The 25,075-nt window shown below is 33.0% G+C and overlaps 1 protein-coding gene and 1 long non-coding RNA gene across 2 annotated transcripts in view; one reads left to right on the top strand and one right to left on the bottom strand.

Moving 5' to 3' along the window:
* LOC126738141 (delta-sarcoglycan) overlaps positions 1-25,075 on the top strand; it is a 263,842-nt gene that overhangs the window by 21,000 nt on the left and 217,767 nt on the right. The window lies entirely within an intron of this gene.
* LOC126738143 (uncharacterized) lies at positions 2,998-9,054 on the bottom strand. The gene is made up of 3 exons (XR_007661233.1): positions 8,748-9,054; positions 8,508-8,688; positions 2,998-6,345 (listed from the first exon to the last, which is right to left on the bottom strand). It is a non-coding gene; the product is annotated as an uncharacterized LOC126738143 (long non-coding RNA).

The raw sequence follows: 25,075 nt of genomic DNA, 5'->3' as shown, positions 1-25,075 counted from the left end.
GACTGAAGCAATTGGTCTAATTTAGGGTCCTCATCATCCAAAAGTTCTTTTAATTCCTCGTCATCATCAGATAGGGTTATTTCGTTATCATTTAAGTTTGGTTCGTCATTAATTTTATCTGGTGCGTTGGTACAGGACACTCCTCTGCAATTCTAGCAGATTAGAAAACATTTCATTCTTTGTTTCCTGCAACCACAAGCATTTCGCACCAATGAAGTTTTATGAAGTAGTTTTTACGGGGCTTGTTCTGTTGTTGATGTTATTGAAAGCATTCCATGCTTAGTAACTTTTCAATCCCATTGAAGTGAGTCCTTCAAATGACTACTCAATAAATAAATTTGTAGAAAAGGAGGATCTTCAGTTGGATGGAAAGTTACCAAGTTCAAAGTATTTTTTGGTCTATCCTGCCTAGCCTATAGCACCATACACTATATACATTTCTTGCTATATACTTTAAATAAAAATACAAAGACTATAATAAACTTATAAGAATAAAAAGTTTCAGAATTCAAACTGGCAATTTCCGACATAAGATTTTTCATTGTCTAACAAAACGGAATCATTTCCTGAAACCTCAAAATAGAGATGGAACGCCGACTCGCGACGCCTCGAATTTGACGACGTCACCGTCGGAAATTAAATGTAATCTGTTTTCTGTCATCTATTTAATATGATCATATTTTATTTACCGAAAATCCGACCAAAGATTATCTTTGAGGAATAAAGACGTTTTGCCAGGTAATTTGTCAGAGGGTAGTTGCCTTGACACTTTAAGATTATCTGCTCTTATTCGCAAGATATTGCGACCTCATTAGACATTTTTGTTTTTATAATTAATAATTGCTTTAATATAATTTAAAGGAAAAATTATTGAAATATTTTTTTTTAAGAATTATACAGCTCGGGGATTTGAAGATATATCTGCAAAACTAAGTTCTTCCTAAATAGGCGAGAAAATGACATAAAAAAAATAATTTTTAGAATGGTTACATGTTTCGCACAAAGAGTTGAGCATCATCAGACCTGAACGGCGAAAGACTAATAACAGACACCTGTTACCAACCAGCTATATAATAAAACTGATTGTTAACACTAGCTTTCGAGACCGAGACTTTGTAATTGTTCACCTATTTAAAACCATATTGGGGTTAAAACCAATTGGGATAGGACAATACTGCTGCCCTGGTCATAGTGCAGTTATAATAGCAGAATTCGTAACAAATATTTTTCCTAACCGTCTTATTAATAAGACAATATTAAATGGCTCCAGATTTGTTCTTAAAGAACCCCATCAAAGTCAGGTGCTTATTAACGTCGTACTGAAAAACAACGACGTAGCAGGCGAGTAGTAGAGCGCACGAAATTATACATGCGCGTTGCCATACTTCTCCTCTGAGCACTTCTCTATGTGTAATGATCGATTCCCCAACCTGTATTTAGCAATTAGCAATTACAATAACTATGGCAAAGTGTGATGTTGGCAAAATCCCAATGCCTAATTGTGCTTTGTCTTCGATTTTTTTTTTACTGAAGACAAAGCACTTAAGAGTTATTCTGCATTTCGAATTCCAGTCCACTAATTATTATTGACAGCGTGCCCTGGAGAGGCTGATAAAAGATGCATAAGGATTTCAGGCTTATTATCGGAAACACGTATTATCGGGAATATCTGCTCTATTAACTGCAGATGTTTATCATTTTGACTCTAGTCTTATAAGAGACTGATCGTCAATTCCAAATTTGAGACCAAACCTCTCGGCTGCCTTAAATAGAAATACTGGCGATTTTGTGTCCTCCTACAAACTGCAGTAGTAGATTCACACTATTGGTGAACGATCATGCTTATAGTCCAGACCTAAAAGGCCGCGACCTCCTTGTTTACATGCTAGATAAATACGGGATACTGATGAACGAGAATGCAAGCTACGGTGTAGATTAATCGTTTTGCATGTCTAACTGTCGCAGTTCTTTTATAGATGATTTAATAACTTCAAAAGAGTAAGGCAGTACTAAGACTGGTAGCATTTTCAAGTATTTTTCAGTGGTTACTGACCTGCTTGTGTCATGCAATCATGCATGTGATATTGTGTGCACTTTGGTAGTTCGAGAGTGGCTTGATGAAAATTTACGAGAAAAGTGGATTGGCAGACGTGGTGCAATCGAATGGCCTGCGCGGTCTCCGGACCTAACCCCACTAGACTTTTTTCTTTGGGGCTACTTAAAAAGCAAAGTTTATAAAACCCTACCTGAGAGTATTGAGAATTTAAAAAATAGAATATTTTAAGAATGCAGAGAAATTAGCGGGCAGACCCTTGCCAATGTTCGTAAGGAGTTTGAAAATAGGCTTTTTTATTGTCTTGCTAATAACGGCGCGCATTTTGAACATTTAATAAAATAAATTTGTTAAACTAATTAAATTTGTTTTTCTACCCTACCGATTTACACTTTAATTGCTTCTTGGTCAATCAATTTTATTATTTTTTACAACCATTGATAGCATAATGAATGCCCTTTAAAATAATGTATCACACCATGGGGTAGCCATTTGACATACCAAAGTTTGGCGTAAATAAAATATTCATTATTTCTAGACATTTTCGCTAACTATTTACTTACACATTTACCGATTTCATTTTCTTTGGTACCGTTGAATAGAGAATTTTACGCTCCTTACTATGATGTATCATACGATGGGGGTTCCCATTTGGCATATTAAAGTGAGGTTAGCTGGAGGTGAGGAGGTGATTGACAGAACTTCAGTAAATGCATAATTAAACGTCCCCCTGTATATCATTTAACGTGTTTTTTTTTTTTTTTTTTTTTTTTTTTTTTAAGAAAGTTATTAAGGGTGGATCGTTTTGAAATGAAAGCACTGTATAATCTGACGAAGATTTTATAACAGTCTTTATTTGTGTTATCAATGCTACACATATCACAGTTAGGGAAAATTTGCTAATACAAAAATATAAAATTAAAAAGTGTCTACTGATACAACAACTTTATTGCATATAATACAATTAATTATTATCTAAGGTTAAAATTGTTATATACACTTATAAAGGAGAGATTAAAATTTGGCATGGTAAAACAACATTCATTTTAAACTAGAAAAACATACATAGTTTAAAAATTCATCAAAGTCCCTAATCTCATTTTAAAATTTTAAGATTGGTAGTGATTTTATTTGAGACTGGGAGTTTGTTTCAGGTTTACGTCCTTCTCTATAATACACCATGTCATTATAATTAATATTATTATTAAAATAGATATCTATTATGCACTCTTCTGATTGTCCTCGCATCCAGGCCAAGTCCGAAACAAGGGGAAGAATATCTCATAACAACGACAGAGCTTTGTTTTTAAGCCAGTCATGTAGCATAATAAAGCATAGTCCTCGTACATGCAGGAAGACGGACAAACCGGAACTTCGCATTAAATCAGGGTGGTAACACAATGTGACGTGCAAGATGCCAGAGCAGCAAAGGCCCCTAGATTATTCAATAGACAGTTAGTTGTTGCCGTTGGGTATTGTGTGTTGTACGTCGACTGGCATGAAAATCTATGTTAACGCGGTTATCTAGGAATATTAAGGAAATTAATCCAAAATTAAATAGTTTTATTTTTGAATATTATACGTATACAATTATTGAGAAAAGCTTTAAATATTTATTTTTATTTTAAAAGTTTTAAAATTCTATTTACACTTATGTCAACCTCTACTGGTAGGGTATATTGAAGAAAAAAATTTACGTTTATATCCTCCTACATAAGCGAAAACAATTTCCTTTCCTTGCGAGGATACGTAATAAGCAAGTCAAGACGTACGTTCGCCATTTTCCTGCATAATGCAGGCTGGTCTTATCCCACATCTTGATTACTTCGTTTACATGCTGCGGCATTGAAACGTTGTAGGCCTCGGCATTTGACAAGTGGCGAACGCACGTGATCTTATTTACTTTAGAACCCTAAAGTTTGGCTATTATTTCGATCTAATTTACTATTAAAAGCATATTTTGATGAAGAAAATTAAATTTTTACAGTATTCGAACCCACGACTTCTGTGCGTGTATCGGATTTATATGATAAGTTTTTATACAATGCGATTTTAATGTTCCGACAAAATTTTTCATATGAAATTTGCAAATTCCAAATAGCGTAATATTAGCGATTTTCTAAAACTCATGTAAGTTCTGCTTAAGACTTAACGAAAGCAGAAAGATAACAAAAATCGTTGACAATTGCGCTTTCGTTAAGTGTTAAGCAGTACAAAAAGGGTGAAATTTGTATTTACAATCGAAATCATCCAACGAACCAATCTTAAGTTTATTGTTATTTTTTAACGACTGAAAAAAAGTGCATATCTGAGTCAAGTCCGGATTTCGCATAAGTCAATGTTTTGATTTGCGGCTATACTAATTTGATGTTTGCAAAATTAAAAGATTACACATATAGGCAAAATGTATTGAATTTCTTCGTAAGGGTTATCTTAAAGTTTAAAGGTCAGGCTAGTTTTTTCATATTTTTATATTATGTAGGTAATATATACAGGTTGGAGAATTAAAGATTACGCATTGACCAAAATAATGACAACACCTTCTGATAGGCATTTGCTAATATCGTTTGCCTATTTTCCTATAATACTGCACACTGAACTATTAGATTTATTGAATATAAGTTATTATAGCTGCTTATACTCCGAAAGAGTTAAAATTATTAAATGGTTTTCTGGATACATCTTCCTTCCTTGGACCTATATATAGACCTAAAATAGCTTTTCTTACCTATTTTATTTTGGTCTGTGCTTTTTTTTAAATTATTATTGCTTTGCAACCAGAAGCACACAAGGCATTATGAGACCACTGACAATTGCTCATATTAACATTAGATCTTTGCATGCCCACTTCAATGAACTTAGGCAGTTAATCTTAGATTCAAATTATGATATTATTGGATTAACTGAGACCTGGCTTAAAAAGTCTTTTGTAAGTAAGTCTTTTGAAATTCGTGGATATAGGCTTTTAAGGTGTGATAGGGATGGTCGGGGCGGAGGTGTCGGCGCTTACGTAAAAAGTAAATTTATGTTTTCGTTAATTAATTCTCCACTTGCAATAGATCAGCTTTGGTTTAAACTATCGATTGAAGCAAAAAATATTTTATAGAGGTTGTGTATAGGCCACCAACTTTTTCATGCATAGAGTTTCTAAATAATTTTGAGAATACTCTGATAAATCTTATTCCAGTACCTGAAAATATTTATTGTGTTGGGGATTTTAATATAAATCTACTTAACTATGAAAATTCGGATGTAATTAAAATTAATGAGTTATTTAATGCATTGGGTTTGACTCAGGTAATTGAGGGACCAACGCGCATAACATCTTTCTCTGCTACATTAATTGACTGTGCCTTGACAACAAACAAAGATTCTGTGATAGCTAGTGGAACAACGTCCTGTGATGGAAGTGATCATGAACTTATTTATATAAGGACTGTGTTTTATTCAACTAAAAATACGAATATTTTTAAAACAACACGCCGTTTCAAAAGTATAAATCTGCGACAGTTTGACTCGGATCATCGGTCTATACCCTGGAACAATATATATCATTTAACAGATGTTGATCAAAAATTTTTTTTTATAACCGACAACATAGTTGCGTTGCTTAATTTACAAGCACCACCTATAAAATTTCGCATTACTAAGCCGTACGCTCCATGGTTGACTGACGCTGTAAGGGCTATGATGCAGGATAGAGATAAAATGCTAGCAAAATACAAAAAGAATAAAAGTATTGATGACTGGAATAGTTATAAACTCCTAAGAAATATGACCACTTTTGCAATACGTAATGAAAAAAAATCATATTTTAACTTACAATTAACTGCTACAAAAGATGTTTGGTCTTCAATCAAATTACTTAACCTAAAAAATAAACAAAATAGAAATAAATTCCTAAAAATCTTGAAAATGTTGAAAAAATTAATCAGTTTTTTATCAACTCTGTTCTAAAAATTAATTTAAATAAAAATACTCTAAATTATTATAAAAATGTTAAAAATTACTTATTTCAAACGAGTTTTAGGTTTTTGGCCGTGTCGGAGTATGATATTGTAAAGGTTATTAATAACATTAAATCTACTGCCACGGGCATTGATGAAATTAATATACTTACCATTCGACTATGCCTGCCTTTTCTACTACCTTATATTGTCCATGTCATAAACTTCTGTCTCGAAAATTCTGTTTTTCCTTCAATGTGGAAAAAAGCGAAAGTTAGCCCTTTACCCAAGACGTTAAATCCTCTTACATTAAGCGATCTGAGGCTAATAAGCATTCTTCCAACGCTATCAAAAATATTAGAAAAAGTAATGGAAATGCAGCTTCAGAAATATGTTAAAGAAAACTCAATTTTACTAATGACACAATCAGGATTTAGAGCAAACCACAGCTGTTGTACGGCATTGCCTTCTATAACTGATAATATTTTATCAGCATTTGATTCCAATAAACTAATATTACTGGTAATGCTTGACTATAGCAAGGCCTTTGATACTCTCAACCATGATCTTTTAATAAATATTTTGTCATTTGTTGATTTAGGGGAGGGGGCATGCGCGTTGATTGCTAATTATCTTAGAGATAGGTATCAAGCTGTTTCTTATAATGGCGTAGATTCTGGTTTTTTAGAGATTTCTTCTGGCGTGCCTCAGGGCTCCATCCTTGGGCCAATCCTTTTTTCAATCTATGTATCAAACATGGCAAAAATATTCATATCATCTAAGCAGCACTATTATGCTGATGATACTCAAATATATCTCTCATTTGAACCAGGTGAAAGTTCCCTAGCAGTGGCTGCCATTAATTATGACCTTGCCAGCATTTACGAGTTTTCTAAAAATCATTGCTTACAATTAAATTCTATGAAATCAGCTTTTATGCTGTTTGGGGGCAAGGATAGCCGTAAAAGTTTTTTACAGTATTATAGGGATCTCATTCTTATCAATAACGAGCCTATAAAACACATCGAGCACTGCAAGAGCTTGGGTTTGATTCTGGATAGTGACTTGCGATTCACGCAGCACGTAAATTCATGTATTCAAAAAGGATTTTTAAACCTTAAAAATATTTATACACATCGTTACGTTTTAAATAGAAAAACAAAGATTCTACTGTTTGATTCGCTGGTCCTATCACAGCTTAATCATTGCGATGCAGTGTATGGTCCATGCTTGAGAACTGCAGAAGAGAGTAGAATTCAGAAACTCCAAAATGCGTGACTATACATAACAGAAGGATTTTTCACGCATCTTCAATGTTTTTTAAAATAATTAATTTAAGATCTCCACCTTACTTATATAATAAAATAAAATTTCGCACAGATGTTCACAATATTAATACCCGGTATAAAAGAAGGCTAACACTTCCGCTTTACTCAACTGAAACTTATAAAAGATCATTTTCTTATCAAATTTCAAAAATTATAAATAGCTGCCAAACTAATACCGAAAACATTTTTAGCTTATATTTTTAAAAAAAATACATTTTTAAGAAATTACTGCGGGAACAATAAAGCATAATTTAGTGGTTGTTTCGTTTCTTTTTTTTATTTTGTACTTTATTTTCTCTATTCCGATGATGATTACAAAAACAATTAATGCAATAGACTATAATATATTATGATATACATACATATAACAGACTGTATCTTTTGCTTTGTGATGTGTTTTGTTTGTGGGGTTGAATTTGTTTCTTTTTCCTTGTGTAGGCATATATGCTGTCACATTTTCTTTTTTTGCTGGTTGATGTACTCTTCATAATTTATAGCATTTATATTATTCCTATTTTGAAACTTAGTATAGTATAAATAATTAGGTTAGATGTAAGAACAGGAATTTAGATATCTGAATCTTTGTGCGCTGAATCTCGCCTTTAAACTATTAACCTTGTAATTATTGTATGTTTTTTCCTAAATAAAAAGACCTTTATTATTATTATTATTATTATTATTCGGCATATAGACCGATTTCTCGCGATAAAACAATTTTAAATGTGGTTTCGAATTATGAGACATCTCTTTGTTGTCAAGATTATCAGAAATGCCCAACCAAATTACAAGAACCTTCTGCTGTAGCTTATAGAAGCTTAAATAAAGTAACCGAAAAACAAAGTTATACAGTAACTTTAATTGAAGTTATAATAGATGCAAAGTATACATGTTTTATGGACTTTTGTGGCTGCTGGCTAATACTAAATCCAGTACATCCAGATTCAATAAATAAAACGACTCTTATTACTCCAGAGAAACTGTTACATGCAGATTTTGCCCTAAGCATGTAACATGGGATTTCATATAAATTCGGGCAAAAGTTTATGGGTTTTGGTATCGGCTTGAAAGGGTTGTGTGATTTACAGTTTTATAAATGGAATTTGGGGTTTAATAGTAATGCAATTTATTTTTTTTTAAGGCTTTTGGGGTTTGATTATTTTTAGGAATATATTTACCTACCTTATCCTGTCAGCACACCTCTGTGGAGTTAGTCGTATTATGTTTCCTTAGTCCCTCATTCATGTACCTGGTGTTGAGAACTTTCTGACCTTTGATTTGTTTGTCAAGAGTTTCTATGAGGCCGGTATATGTCTGGGGTATGGAGGGACTTCTAGAGGGTACTGTTGTGCCACAGATTGCGCTATGAGTGGAGTAAATAAGACCTTTTAGATGGTGATCCGTTAGTGTAGGAAAACTTACAAATACTTTCTTCTATAGCGGAATCATGTTGGGCAAGGTATCCTAATTGATTTGAAATTGGCCTCCCCAGTTTTGCTTGCTATATTTCCCTTCAATTCTTCAAGTTAAGTTTTAGTAAATAAACGTGCCTTGACATCTGGTTTCTAACCCTACTAGCCGATTGACAGTGGCAAAATTTTGTTAGTTTTCCATGTTTTAGTATCCGAGCAGTATCATTTTGCTGTGGTATTGCGGAATTTCTATTTTGATAGAGTGAGGCTCCGCGTAGTTTGCACCAAGAGGCAGGGTCAGATCGTGTCGAAGAGAAAGAGTGACAAGTTCACTGCTAGTGTCACCTGTCACTGTCTGGTCGGTTGTCAGTTCCTTGTCCAACCGGTAGCACGAACTTAAAAATATACCTGGAATGCCAATTCAATGAAAAGTAAATGACCACTACTAGGGGGCCGCCATTTTGCGTGATTGTGTCCTTTCGATGTTGGTCACTTTGACAAATTTTAATTGTGCCAACTGTAGGGAAACAAAACAATTAAAGTTTTTGAGAGGTTATGTTTACAAAAATACAAAATAGAAAGTTACATAAAGGTAAGAATTTAAGATCATTGCGTTAGATCTGTAATTTTTCTGGTACTTCTTGAAGAATTTCGTTAAAATTTATGAAAGAAAGTAATCCTCACCTAAAATGAGACAAAGTTTCAACCAACTTGGATTAGATGCGTGCACTTTAAAATATTTGTTTTATCATTCTGATAATCTTGAATCTTATAAATCCTAATGCCATGAAAATCATGATATTCATTTAAATTTTTGCTTGTATTTACTTAACAAATTCAGTTAAAAACACTTATTTTCTTTCTATTTTTACTATTACGAGTTTTACTTTCCTTCCTTGACAGCGTTTCCACATTAATAGGTACAACCATATATAAGAATCAAAATATAGATGATTTTATGAGAGTTTGTAATTATAAAGGGTTTATATAGAAAAAATATATTATTCTGTCAACAACTCAATATATTATTCTATTATAAACAACACAGACGGACAATTCACAATAATTCGGTTTTGAGAAACTGAACCAAATACCTTTAAATAAAGATGGTGATACATTATTCACGTATTAAATAAGGAGAACGATACATCGCCTGTTCCAGACGATATACCCAAGCGTCGTTTACAAATCGTCACAAACTAGGCAATCCGCTATACTCACACGTCAAATGTCAACTTCATTACCGTTATTTAATATATTTTTTGTTGGCAACATTAAAAATTTTCAGAGTGACCAACATCAAAAGGACACAACCACTATAAAAATGGCGGCCACCATGCAGTGGTCTTTTTTGGGTATTGTGGTCATATGCATTAGCAGTCCAGGTATATTTTTAAGTTCGTGGCCGGTAGCCATCCCGTTATCAGAAAGAACAGTCGACATTTTGTGGTTTTATGGAAAATTTAAGTTCATGCCGGGAATTCGATTGAATGGAAAAATATTCCTCCCAAGTTTTGGGGTTTAATTTGATGAACGTCTAGTGGGAAGTTGTAGCCGAGAGGATTTCGAATTCACCTGATATTTTTGAATTTGGTCGGCTGCTTCCACAGCATTTATGGGATTTTGAAATTTTCTAACCACAAAACGAGACTCTAGGCCTCGCTCACCACCTTAGGTATGTAGCAACATGTTGATAATTGCCATAGAATTGATTGTGTGTTTATTTTACTGATTTTTTTTATCCTCTATTTTAGAGGCCTCTCCTTTTTCTCATTCTCTCCTCTATTCTCTAGTCTCTTCCTATTCTCTGGTTTCTTCTGGTCATCCCAACACTGTTGGCAACCGGCTGAAGTGAGCCTCAACACAGCCTGGACTGAGCATTGTACTATGGCTCTGCGATTTTGGATTGGAACTTGCCTCAAATCGACTTGCCCATGTGGTCGTTACCCTGGTTGTAGCTGATTAGTTCCAGAGCTGTCGAGTTAAGCTACCTTAGCCAAAATACACAAGAGATTAGAGGACACGCAAGTTTTTGCACATTTTATTTTATTTTTCCCTTATTGAACAGTTTGATTTAGGGTTGGGGGTTGAATTTTATGAGTTTATTTTCTTGTATGTAAAACAAAAACGTTAAGGGGTTCTTGCTAAGTCTATTAACATTAACCTGAGGGTTTTCATTTAAGTCGAGCATCGACATAATTGATTTTGACATTGAGCCTGGATCACCTTGTAAGGGATCGGCTATTTGCTACAAATAACCTATTTAGTCATTATGTTGGTTGTTGGTTAGTAGGTTTTATTGCACCAACATACCATTAATAGGCTTTCAAATTCGAACCTTATTGTTTAAAAGTTTTATTTAGATTAATGTGACTTGACTAGAGTTTGTAAAAGGTATTTTAGGGCCAGTGAGGTATTGTGAATTAGGCTCCAAACATATACTTCTTGTAAACAACACGTGATTACGTTTTGGACTTTCCTCGCCTTAAGCATACCTCAAGTAACTCTTAATTCTTTTATCAATTTTTTTTATTTATTTAAAATTACTACAGTATTACATTTTGAATAATTATCTAAATTTAAATATCTCAGTGGAATTTAATTTTTTTATATAAATGGAAGTGACTATGTAAATTCTTGGATGATTATATCAATCTGGTGGACCTATGGATTGTTATTTGAGTTTTTCCCAAATTATTTTCAACTTTTAGGATCTAGGTACAAGCATAAATATAGGTCATCATTTTCTTGATTAAGGGGGGCTTATATTACCATCATAATATATCAGGGTTTGGTGTAAAATATTTAAATCAAGTGGCGCTCTTATTGAAATTTCTCCCACTACCTTCTCCACTGTCTAAAAGCTGGCGGCCACCAAATTTCTGAATCTTTTAAGACAAAATTTGCTTGTCTGGACTTTGAGTAATTTTTTTGTGGTTGGATAGTAGGTATGACTCACTCGGGTTAAAAATAAATTGGTTTGAACCGAGTTACGCGGTACAAAACTATACTAAGACATATATGCAAACTGTGAATTTCCAATCACAATCACAGGACTTCGAATAATACATTTACATTTTGCTTAATAAAATACATTTTCAATGTCATGTCGATATGTCATTGTGCAAATTATTTAATAATCCGCCTTTTATTACTGCAGTAGAAAAAACATTAAGCTATATCTAGTCCTATAAATCGCTTCTATATGTAAGGAGTATCTGTAACATTTGAGTCATATCTCTTAAATTTTCCAAAATTATAAATCCCCAGACATGATTACCCGCCTATCAAGCAAAATTCTGAAGGAGAGATTGATATTACGCGATCTCCTCGAGATTTTTCTACTTATTCGGGGAAGCCGATCACGTACCCTTAACTGCCTTTTCCACATCATCTTCGAATTCTTTCCATCAATTTCTATTGTGGAAAACCCTTACGGCGTCTTTTTTAAATTCCATATTTTATTGCGTTTATGAGAGACTTTCTCGGTATTTCTCCTGCATTATCAAAGGTGTTTTTACTTTCGGAAATACAGGTATAACGAAAATATAAACATTTATTTATAAAAATTACTGTAAGTAAACTGGGAGATTCTTCAAACTTTAGTCATATAAAAATATTGAACCAGACAAAAAAAGCGTTCGACAAAGTACATCTGCTCGATATACTGGACATATTCAGAAAGAAATAAATCCCAATCAATCATAAAACTAATTAGGAATTTGAACAAGAATGAAAGTTGGCCATCAAACAACAAAAGACATACCGACACTAACAGGAAGAAGATAGGGTGATAGTCTGGTCTCAGCCTATTCCTTTTTAACCTCATGATGAAAGAAAGTGTGATAATAATGAACTTGGGACAAACCAGTCATTAGTAAGGTATAAAGTTAGGTAATGGGTCTTGTGCACGAACTGCCGCTATTTTTATAGTGGTTGTGTCTTTTTGATGTTGGTCACTCTGAAGATTTTTAGTGTTGCCAACAAAAAATAAATTAAATAACGGTAATGAAGTTGACGACGCTGACGTTTGACGTGAGAGTATAGCGGATTGCCTAGTTTTTGGCGATTTGTAAACCAAGCTTGGGTATATCGTCTGCAACAGGCGATGTGTCTTCCTCCTAATTTAATACGTGAATATTGTATCACCATCTTTATTTAAAGGTATTTAGTTTACTGTTTCTCAAAACTGAATTATTGTGAATTATCTGTCTACGTTTATGATAAAATAATATATATATAGAGTTGTTTATTTTTACTAAATCCTCATAAAATAATCTATATTTTGATTTTTATTGATGGTTGTACCTTTTAATGCGAAAACACTGTAAATGGAAGGAAAGTAAGACTTGTAATAGTAAAAATAGAAAGAAAATAAAAGTGTTTTTAAGTGAATTTGTTGAGTAAACACAAGCAAAAATTTAAATGAAGATCATCATTTTCATGGTATTAGGATTTATAAGATTCAAGTTTAAGTTTAGATTTTTAAGATTATCAATTACAAACAAAATCATAGATCTAACGCAATTATCATAAATTCTTAACTGAATATAACTTTCTATTTTGTATTTTTATAAACATAACCTCTCAAAAACTTTAATTGTTTTGTTTCCCTACAATTGGTACAACTGAAATTTGTCAGAGTGACCAACATCGCAAGGATACAATGACATGTCATTTACTTCAATCAAGGTCAACAGCAATTTCAGAATGTCCGAGAGATATAATCTAGAAAAACAACTACATGCGCATTTATAGTAAAGTGCTGATATATAAAGGCAGGGACACATTGCTCCGATTACACGCTAAGTATATCTCCAAAGTTTTCATTAGTTAATTATTGAAAGTAACATCTAATTCCAACTTCTAATCTTCAATTCCCAACTCCAATATAATCAAAGTAGCATTGCTCGGTAAACAAAAACCGTCGAAGAGGTCGAATAAGAAAAAGGGAGTAACGCAACAGGAAAACTAAAATCCCAAAATCGGAGATACGGGAGGCAATAAAAACGATGTCTTTATGACTGCAACACTCGTCCTAGGGCAGCCCGATTTGCTTTGACCTAACCCAAATCGCTTCCGGCTGCCACCGGCTGTTTTACATGGCTCTATTCCGATTGTCTTTTATTATTTTAACTTGGAAATCCCGCCTCGAATATCTAAAAGGCTTAAATAAGAAGGCTCACGAGATTACAAAATAAATCGAGGTTAAAAGGGTATTATAATAAAACTACTTATTTAACCTTGTATCGTAATTACTTATTGCTAATGAGTTGTAGATATTTTTTTTCATTTTAAGAGGAATATTATTTAGTAAAAACATATTATAATAATCTAGCATTATATAAACATAAACGCCGTGCATTAACATCTGCAAACAAACAGACCTCATCTTTAAGCTCAAATACCAAAAACCAAGGTTCATATATTGTATACTAGATAACCATTACACGCAATTTGCAGTACACTTCCACGGATAAGTAGGTATAAATAATCCAATACTATTGATCTATATCTTTTAATAGATAACTTTCCTAAATTGTGATGTTTTTAATCTATTATCACCATTCTCTTATAGCATTTCCGTTTCGCAGTTGATAGTCGCCGGTTTGGTCTTTCTAGTTTCTTTATAATGCAGGGCCCAATCGTAATCACCTTACATTGATGTTGGTTTATATGTTTAATATTTTATATAAATAATGGTTGGAACGAGTATTGTATTTAATTTTATTATAGAATAACGTTTTAATGATTTCTTACTCTTTTAACATGTCACCACACTGGTCTCTAATAGTAAAATCTTTAGTGATGAAAGTGTAAGTTATTAACTGCTTGAAATAAATGTTTTATTATGAAGAAGGTGATGTATCTTTAAAAAAAAAAACTTAAAAAAAAAAAAGTGTTGATTTTCAGTACCTCAATTTAAAATAAAAAAACTACCTAATTTTACAATTTTTTACATTTAATTAAATTTTGTCAAAGTTCTCCTAGTCGTCCAGTAGAAAATGTTCACCTATGAGTGGAAAAAAAATAGATATAAATATGTGCGTTAAATCAAACTGTCGCGTTAAATAACATTGCATTTTTTGTAATGATGTGCTTTATTTATTGCGTTTTTGGATTACAGTTTTATATTTACAGGAAAAAAAGACTATTACATTTTTATAATAAATGTACAAACGAGTGAAGTTTAAATGATTAGCCAGCGGATATACCTATTTTACCAAATTTGAGAGCCCTGTATAAAAAATTTAGGCTCTTTAGAAACGCATTTAAACATTTAAATAATAGGTCAGTAGAAGCGTCACTAAAATGTCGTCAGTTAAAAACATCTTTAAATGGTCAGTAATAGACGTCCCATTTACGTCATCCCAACTGACGTTATTTTGGTGGGACTTATTCACGTGATTTTTGTTGTCATTATGACGTCATGTAAAAACGTCATTATAGTCATTTGCTGACGTTTTTGTTATGGTTTTGAGACGTGTATTGATTGTCCTGGTAAAAAATAAAAAATACAAAAATCGTCGTAAATTCTCACTGTCTTAGTCGAGTTGAGAAAACTTGCCTCAATCTACCATTAAGATGACCTTTCTCCAAAATATAAGGCAACAAAGAAGCACCTATTAGAATATCAATAGGACCGGGAATGTTATAGGTAGAATCAGCCAGAACAGCATTGCGGAAGTAAAGCCAGTTTCCTTTAGGCAATTTACCACAAATTTTTGGAAATTATCCTGTCCCTTCGCAATTTTTTTCTCCTTGCGTGTAACAAACATTATCAAGAGCCGAACAATGCTTATTCAACTAAGTAGTGAGCTGAATAAAGGAAGACGTAAAACTTAGATGGTACTGAAGCTCAAATTTAGTAGCCACAGAAATACGAATGCGTTTAAGTAAGGAAGGAAGATTATCCGAAAATGTGTCCAAAAGCTGCCTTAAATCGCTAAGATTTTCTGTGGTAAGCCTTGGAGCATTTTCGATAGCTGCAATTAAACAAGTGTTTTGGTAACGTTTTACTAGTGTTTCATAAGCGGTTGAATAATTAATTATAGTCATGGGTATTTTTTTAATTTATATTAACGCTGGGTCACGCAAAAAACTTACAAGAAAATTAACTTTCTCTATATTGCCCAAACTATTATTGTTATGTATTAGCGCATCAAACATATCTCTAAAAGTTGCAAATTGTGTCTTTTTCCGGTAAAATTTAAATTGTTAGTATACAGGTATATGTTTTTTATATATTGCGACAAAATTCAGGAACGTGTTCTTTAGACAAAAATTCGCAAAAAAGTTCCTATAAACATAGGTCCTAAACCTTTTAGATTTTCAGCTACAGGGTGGTAAAGCTTTAACAAAAAAATTATTTTTTTTCGATAACTTAAATACCCCTGTAGATATTTGTCCAAAGATTGGTATGCAGACTCTGTGTATCCAGAGCCATTTACCAACATACTTTTAACATTTTTATGTTCTCCAGTGGCGTGTGTGTGGGTTTTCCGCTGAATACTTTTATAAAGAAAAAGGTACGCCACTGGTATTTCTTATATTAAAAAATATTTTTAAATTCCCCGTTTTATTTGCAACATTTTTGATCTCCTGGACTTTGTCCGTTAGATGCACGGTTTTCGCACAAAAAATTAAAAAACATTTTTCTACTTTGACTAATCGCAAAAATTTATTTTTTCTATGATCGTTATAAAAAGTACGTTTTTTTTTTAAATTTTATTTAAAATTTCATAGTTCATAATATGTCACTTTATTTAACATGTTAAAAAAAGTGACATATGAGTAACGTGTTAATATTTCACGCTTCCAAAATCGTGAAGTAGCCTGTGAACATAATTTTTTTTTAGCGTAACTACGGACAACGCCTTCAATTTTGACAAAAATCTTTTTCAATTTTTGCAAAATTCAATCAATAAATTTAGCTGTACCCCAAAATATTCACTCATATCCCCCTTCCTACTCCCAACCATTGCAACAGTCCCAAATGTCACCCAATCCTTCAATTGCTTCTTGGGTTTCCCAATCGTTGAATCTACCACGCTACACAAATCAAGTACCAATTCAGCCACCACAGCCCTCACCTGCTACATCCGTGTCACATTTATCTCCTACTGAATCACAGATATCTCAATATAGTGACCTCCTAGATATATAACAACCTTTATGCACTTTTTTTAATTACCTTTTTTTGAAATTATAAAAAATAAATGTTTCTTACCGTAAAGTTATTGTGAGTCTCTCTTCTACACTTATAGGTTTACAGAACTTTGTTTTTGATTTTTGCAGGCTAACTCTTAGCAATTCATGTAATTCATCGAACGACTTCATCGACATTCTATAATAATTGAAAAATTTTTCTGGGTACTTCAAGTACCTCAGTTCTCCACACAGACAATGAAATTGCCCTAAAGAAAGTTAATCGCATCATATTTAATGGATGAACCGAGTACCTTCGCGGCTTTCTTCTTTTTTTTAATGCGTATGCAATGCACACTAACTCGACAGCAGTCGCCTTGTACGCCATTCTGAAAAATACTGAGAACAAAATGTTCCAATTATGGCAGCGTTTTTGCTATATGGGTCCGGAAATGCACAGTTTTCAAGATATAGGGTGATACATTTTTTTTTAAATATTAATTTTTTATTATTATTAAAAAAATATTTACTCGATTCTTTTGAAATTGGCTGTATTAAGAGGCTAATTTAGCCCTAAATAGATTAAAATTATAAGGTCCAGTAGCGTCCCGGGGGACATGTTAGCAATTATTATTGGCAAAAAAGATGCCACTGGACCTGTTGTATTAAGAGGCCAATTTAGCGCTTTGGTTAAAATTATATAACCTAAGCGCTAAATTGGCCTCTTAATACAACAAATAATACTACAAAATTTCAAAGGAATCGAGTGAATCATCCATTGAAATATCTGCGTCTATTTTTCAAACACCCTGTATATCTATTTACATTTCTAATTTCTTCTAGCAGACAAAACCAAAGTGACCAAAAAATAATTGTTCATTTTACTTTTATTACATATTTTAGCTCACTATTAGAAAATGTGGACTGTTTTTTTTTGTGTTTCAAAATAATTATTAAACAATCACTTTTCTTGGTCCTTCGAGCCGGATTTGAACCAACGGCCTATGGATATACAACCCACAACCTTCTATTAAAAAAAAATATTATTTCACAAAAAATATTAACCGTTGGGTATTTTTGAAGTACATTTTTATATAATGTATGAATTCTGAATACAATTTTATATTTTATAATAAAATATTCTTATACGAAACTGGAAAAGAGCAGCAGCTGGGGAAGTCCTATGCTATTTATCTTCAGCCAGAATTTCCTTCCAGGATTTTTAACCTTTAATGAAATATTCAAGAGCAACTCGGTGATTCCGGTCGGCAATTATGAAGCCTCTGTTTTTTATGCACTTTTTCGCTTCAGTGAAATCCAGACGAAATGCCCCTGTCACAACAAGTAATCAGCTTTTTAACATGTATGTATTTTTACATTGCGTTCATCGATTTTGGTTAGTTTTTTGTAAGACTGCATACACAGTTTTATTATTATATACATATTTGATACCGCAATATTAAATATAACTCGTTTTATTGGAAACGTATGCAAAAAACCGCTATAACCTCAAAGTATTCAAATTATCAGAATTTCAATTACTTTTATGAAATTAAAATCCCTTTCAGTACTTTACGGATGAGCTCACAATGAAAATATTTCAAATGAAATTAAATAATGTTAATAAAATGGCTGGTTATACCACTCAGGTGGCCTTTGAATATTTTATTAATCTGATTGAGCGAATACAAAAACAATAAAATATTATAAATAATTATTAGTGCTAAATTGAAATACAAAATTGGAATTTAGCATACAAAATAATTAATATTTATTATATATTTGAATTTGTAAAACGATTAAAATAGCTGAGGGCTTTAATTTAACTTTTTTGACTTTTAAATCGGTGACTCGGACTATGGTATAGCATGTGCAAGATCCATATAAGCCGAGTATATGAACGTCCGCGATGTCTTAGAAACTGTAAATTCTTCCAGGAGTACTATAAGAGGTCTGACTATTAAATAACGAAGCTGGTTACAAAAACTGGTTTTATTATAAAAATTATTCTACATGTGAATGCTTATCTTTAATATACTCCCACATAGTTTTCCATTCGCTTTTTCCATTGATTGAAGCAGTGCTGGAAGAGTTTATTCTTTAGTATCAATTAAATTATAAAAGGCAAAAGTAAATTCTTAGGAATGTATTTTACTTTCGTAGGTTTTGCTGGAGTTATAGTTAAACGAAACAATACATTTTCAAAATGCTCTACAATCATCAAAAAAATTATTTAAACAGTTCTTCTCTGTTTACGCTATCTAATTTTTATAATTGCTTGTATTATAAATATAACTCTAATTTATTAAAAAATTTATAAATATTCAGTAGTTCATTATTATTAGTTTTTGACAGTATATTATTATATTAAGTCAGGATTCGACAATGGTCAATGCGGTCATAGGGGTTTATAAATTAATTTGGGTATAATAATAGCCTGAATGAAGTTTGATTTCACTTAATTAACCTGTGGCTTTCAAAGCCGGCCGTCAGATATAATATTTCTACAATGTAATTATATTTTAATTACTTTCCCAATATTAATTTTGCTTTTTTACTTATATATATATGTGAAGTGATTATGCGAAATTGATGTTTGCTCTAATTTATAGATGTTTTCATTCAACTTAAATCGCTTTAGGTATTCGATCAGATTTCTCGTAATTTCTTCTATTACACACATAAGGATTGAAATAGTTTGCACTTATTTTAATTCCCATTGTCTTTGGATCTGGACTATTTATATCTCAAGAACCCTTGACCTCATCCGCTTAGAAATAAATAATTTATAAGAAAAATGTCAAAGGAAAATCGTCCAAAAATAACTTTGCAAAGTGATTAAAAGAGTAAAAGAGGAAGTTTATTTTGGGTGTGCGGACTTAACATGTCTTGATTTTTATTAATAGGGAAGAATATAAGACCTTGTTTATAAAACTCCATCTACCTAAGTGTACAAGATATAGCGATTTAAATATGAAAACATTGTTTTGTTTCTCCCACATTTATTATTGGTTCTATGAAAATTTACTCAGCTTTCGAATGGCGTTATCAAACTTTACGTTACTCTATCAAACGTTGCTACGTTATTAAACCAAATTTTGAATTTTAACTGCCTCTTTACAGTCACTTTGAAAAGTTATTTTTGAACGATTCCTCGTTATTTTTGTTATAATTTTCTTTCCTAATTGACTGAGTCAAGGATTCTTGTGATATGTACAATAAGTATCCACTACCTATATTTTATGATAGTGTACTATCATTCATATCAAGTAGGTCTTGCTAATAGTACAATACCCAATCATTTAGGTACGCTTATATGGTCAACAGGTCCATATTGTAAACACCGAGATACCTGCTGATTTTCCATCATTTTGGAATGACACAAGTTACAGACCGCACGACGTCTCGAAAGTGGGCGAGAACTTTCGGAACAGCGTTCCACCCATAGACATATAAATAAGGATTATATGTCTTATTATATGTCTTATGATATTTATATGTCTATGGTTCTTTATATGTATTATTATATATGTGTTATTATACAGTGCGAACGTAAAGGTTGGAATAAATTAATTTAAAATTCAGGGGTATGTTAAAAAAAAAACGCTCGGACATGTCGATTTTTATTTTTAACTGCGGGTTTTCTTACTATAATTTTATGTATACAGGGTGGCCCAAAAATAAGTTACGGTCATCAATGTAATTTTTTAAAATGTAAACACCTATTTTTTATTTTAGATTTAGGTTCTACATCAAATTCTAAGTACATTTTATGTATCATGTCCTATACCTAAACTCGACCGTTGACGATTGAACACAATAAAAGGCTATTTTTGGAAGAGTTATTTATATCAAGCAACCTATCAGTTATTGTTTGGTTATTTACATTTGTGGTTGGTGTTTTTGATTGTTAACTTGTCACAATTTGTTGACATCAAATAATTTTGAGTGAATTTAGTTTGATTTAGATGCCTAAGCAAAGTTTTGCTTGTGTTAAGTTTATCAAAAGATAAAATTAAAATTTCAAAAAATGGTACGTCTTAGTGAGCGAGAGCGAATAGAGATTTTGATGATGATTGGTTATGGAAACAGGATGCGCACTCAGATGGAAGTCTGTGAAATTTATCATGCCAAGTATCCTGATAGGCCACGTATATCTCAAAGTACTGTCAGTAAAATAGAACAGAAATATCGGGATTTGGGTCATGTCAGGGATAATTATACGAAAGGTCGGTCAAGTATATCAGAAGAGAAGCAACTAAATGTTTTGCTGGCAGTTGAAGAAGATTGCCATAAAACGACTCGCAATATTGCGTTAGAAAATCAGATATCCCAGACATCCGTTGTTAAGTATTTAGGTATAAATAAATGGCACCCTTACAAAGTTCAATTGGTTCATGAGCTAAATGAAGATGACCCAGATAGGCGTTTAGAATTTTGTGAGAGACTTATGGACTTGTGCCATGCTAATCCACAATTTTCAAAAAAAAATGTATTTTCTGATGAGGCAACGTTTTGTCTTCATGGTAGTGTGATATTGGGCTACTGAAAATCCGCACTGGATGATGGAGTGCCACAGCCAAGTCCCTCAAAAAGTAAATGTTTGGGCGGGGGTGATTGAAAACAGGGTTATAGGGCCCTTTTTCTTTGAAGGATACTTGAATGGTGAGAGGTATTTTCAGTATTTAGAAAATGACTTGGTTCCATGCCCTGCCACTTTATACCCCGATCCAGAAGACCCGGATATATTAGATAATTCCTTATGGTATCAGCAAGATGGAGCTCCAGCCTGGATACCTGGATACCGTTTTCCCTGGACGTTGGATTGGTCGGAGGGGTGCAATTGAATGGACGGCCGGATCGCCGGATCTGACTCCTTTAGATTTTTTTTTTGTGGAGGTATCTTAAGTCCAAAATTTATGTTAATCGGCCAAACAACATTGAAGACTTAAAAATTAGAATAACGGAAGAAATAAGATTGATAGAACCTTCTGTTATCGATAACGTTTTACAAGAATTTCAGCATCGACTGGGATATTGCCAAGAGGTTCGTGGCAGCCATTTTCAACACTTAATAAATTAATTAAAATATTTTTATGTATTCTTGCTTGATATAAATAACTCTTCCAAAAATAGCCTTTTATTGTTTTCAATCGTCAACGGTCGAGTTTAGGTATAGGACATGGTACATGAAATGTACTTAGAATTTGATGTAGAACCTAAATCTAAAATAAAAAATAGGTGTTTACATTTAAAAAAATTACGTTGATGACCGTAACTTATTTTTGGGCCACCCTGTATACATAAAATTATAGTAAGAAAACCCGTAGTTAAAAATAAAAATCGACATGTCCGAGCGTTTTTTTTTTTAACATACCCCTGAATTTTAAATTAATTTATTCCAACCTTTACGTTCGCACTGTATTTATATGTCTATGGTTATATTTATATTATATTATTATATTTTATATGGTTATATTTATATTTATATGTTCTTATTTATATGTCTATGGTTCCACCGATGGAAGTGAGTTGTCTGTTATCAGTTCAGTGAAGTAAAGTTCGGAATATTGGCGCGAAATTTAAATAAATACGGTAAAAGAGTTGGTTAAGCGGATCATAAGAGAGGTTAATGTAGGACGTAGACGTCAGGACTGGAAGTTGGAATAATGGATATATGGCAAGGCAGGTCACATAAGAAGATACTGTCTAAAAGGTGCTAGTTCCACTCCTGCCAAGCCAACAAACTAAAGAAGGTCGACACGAAGGGGCGATAAGCAAAAGTAAATACCGCTTAGATGTTTTCGTTGACGCGTGTGTGGATGAAACCCTTCGCTGAATACAGCTACGATAACGACAATTATAAGACCCAACATAGTAAAATCTTTCTATAAAGTTCGGCAATAAAAATGGCGTCTACAAATAGCAACGGGGGATCAAATATATATCCATGATGGAACATCCTGTTATAGTGGCTGAGATTGAGGATGAGTTGATCATGGGGACGGACTTAATGGAAACCAAGGACTTCGAGTTCCAAGGTTTAAGCAGAAAGTCCGGAAAATAATCGATGAGAAGGTTGTTTGACATTCTTATAAGGATTACTTTTGAAGAAAGTTTTGATACCAGAATGAAGCTGCGACTAGGCTTGGACATGACTAAGTCGGAGACCTGACTAGGTCAAGCCTGCAATGCATGACGAGGCTGTTGGTCGAAGGATAGTAGTCGGAAAGATCCTTGTACGTGATGAAAGGAGTATTCCTGTGAGGCTAACGAACGTCAACCATTAGTCTGTGTTGTTAAAGAAGGGTACGGAGTTCAATTGAGACGGAGTTCTTTGACAAATTGTGGCTGTAAACATCAACCGGAAAATCCAAAAATCTCATCCATTATTCTCTAAGAGACCAACATATAAAATTGATGAAAAACAAAGAAAAACACAAAGTCACGGTCTCACAACATGTAAATAAACGGGCTACACGTGTTTCGCTCTAGTTAGAGCATCATTAGGCCTAAAATAAAAACACTACTTAAAAAAAAAACTAAAAACTTACATAAAACAATAAAAAACCTTTAGAAGCCGTCCACAAATAAATATAAATTGACCTACAATATTGTTCATAATAACGACTCAATAAGTTCCTTTAGATCCTTGACCTTTCTTGGTTCTATCTCCGTAAACTTAGTAAGATTGTTTAAATCCCCAAATGTAAAAATCGCGTTTAAGACAGTCAATAATTTAAAGAACCAATTGGTCAGTAGAGTGGACAAGGCGGGTATCCTTTCTAAATCGGGAGTTTACTCTTTAAAATGTGACGATTGCAACGCAGTATACATTGGCCAGTCTGGAAGAAAAATCTCTACTCGTAGCGCTGTTTGAAAAATTTAAAAATACCAATGTCAGTGATACCAAATCAGCGTTTGCTAACCATTTGCTGGCCTCTACTCATAATTTTTCTCCGGGGGTGGGAGCTGAAATGCTTCATGAATGCCTTAAGGGTAAGAAGCTTAACCTTCTGGAGAAAAAGGAAGAGTGCTGTTCTCGTGTGTGTGAATGACGTGTTTACTTTTAATCCTAATTTAATTTTTAACAATTTAATTTAGCTAAGTATCGTTTAACATTTTCCTTGTAGTCACTTTCTTCAATTTACATTAGCTAACGTGTTAAGTTGTTTTAGCATTAGGTCCGTATAGCCGATAGGTTTTACACTTATACTTATAATCTTGTTGTACCGGGTTCGATTCTCGTTGAGTCTATGTTGTTACGTTCCAATTTTCAATTTTTTATTTTTTGCTTTGTACAATTATAACCTTAAAATTATTGTTTATTTATGTACTGTAAAGTGTGTGTATGGCTTCTAAAGGTTTTTTATTGTTTTATGTAAGTTTTTAGTTTTGTTTAAGTAGTATTTTTATTTTAGGCCTGATGATGCTCTAACTAGAGCGAAACACGTGTAGCCCGTTTAATTACATGTTGTGAGACCGTGACTTTGTGTTTTTCTTTGTTTTTCGTCAATCAACCGGAAAGCAATAACGAAAGAATTAGAAAAGCTCGTCGAGCACCGGTCTAGACCAAAGAAGGAAGCTAAGGCATTTGTTCCATCGATATTTTTGATACTGAGATGAAAGGCAGGACCAACATAGTCCAGCACAAAATCCATAAAGGAAATGCTAACTTTATTAAGATTGCCTCAAGCTAAAAGAGAGGAGACTGATAAGATTATTAAGAGTATGGCTAAGGAAGGCGTCATGGAATCATCTAATAGTCCATGGTTTTTACCGGTGGAATTAGTAAAGAAGAAAAATGGCTGGAACAGATTCTGCAGAGATTATCGGCAGCTTAATAAGGTGACTGAAAAGGACAGCTATCTTCTTCCTCGCATTGATGATACTTAATTACTTTATACACTCTAACTGGATCGAAAATCTTTCCCACGCTAGCCTTACCTGAAAAGTAGATACTGGCAAGTTTAGTTGGCCCCTGAAGATCGAGAAAAGCGGGCTTTTACAGTGGATACTAGCCTAGTTTACCTTGATGGTATTATTGTGATAGAAAAATCGTTTGAAGACCGCATGAGAAATCTAGAAGAAGTGTCCCTGAGGCTACGAAAATCTAGGCCAAAAAAAATTTCATACAGTATCCATGTCACGTCGTTTCCAGTCAAGGAATTGCTGTTGATAAGGCAAAGG

This window comes from Anthonomus grandis, chromosome 7 (assembly GCF_022605725.1).
Source record: "Anthonomus grandis grandis chromosome 7, icAntGran1.3, whole genome shotgun sequence".
In the NCBI taxonomy this organism is placed as follows: domain Eukaryota; kingdom Metazoa; phylum Arthropoda; class Insecta; order Coleoptera; family Curculionidae; genus Anthonomus; species Anthonomus grandis.
The sequence above is the reverse complement of the archived record's forward strand: the minus strand, read 5'-3'. Positions and strand labels throughout refer to the sequence as shown.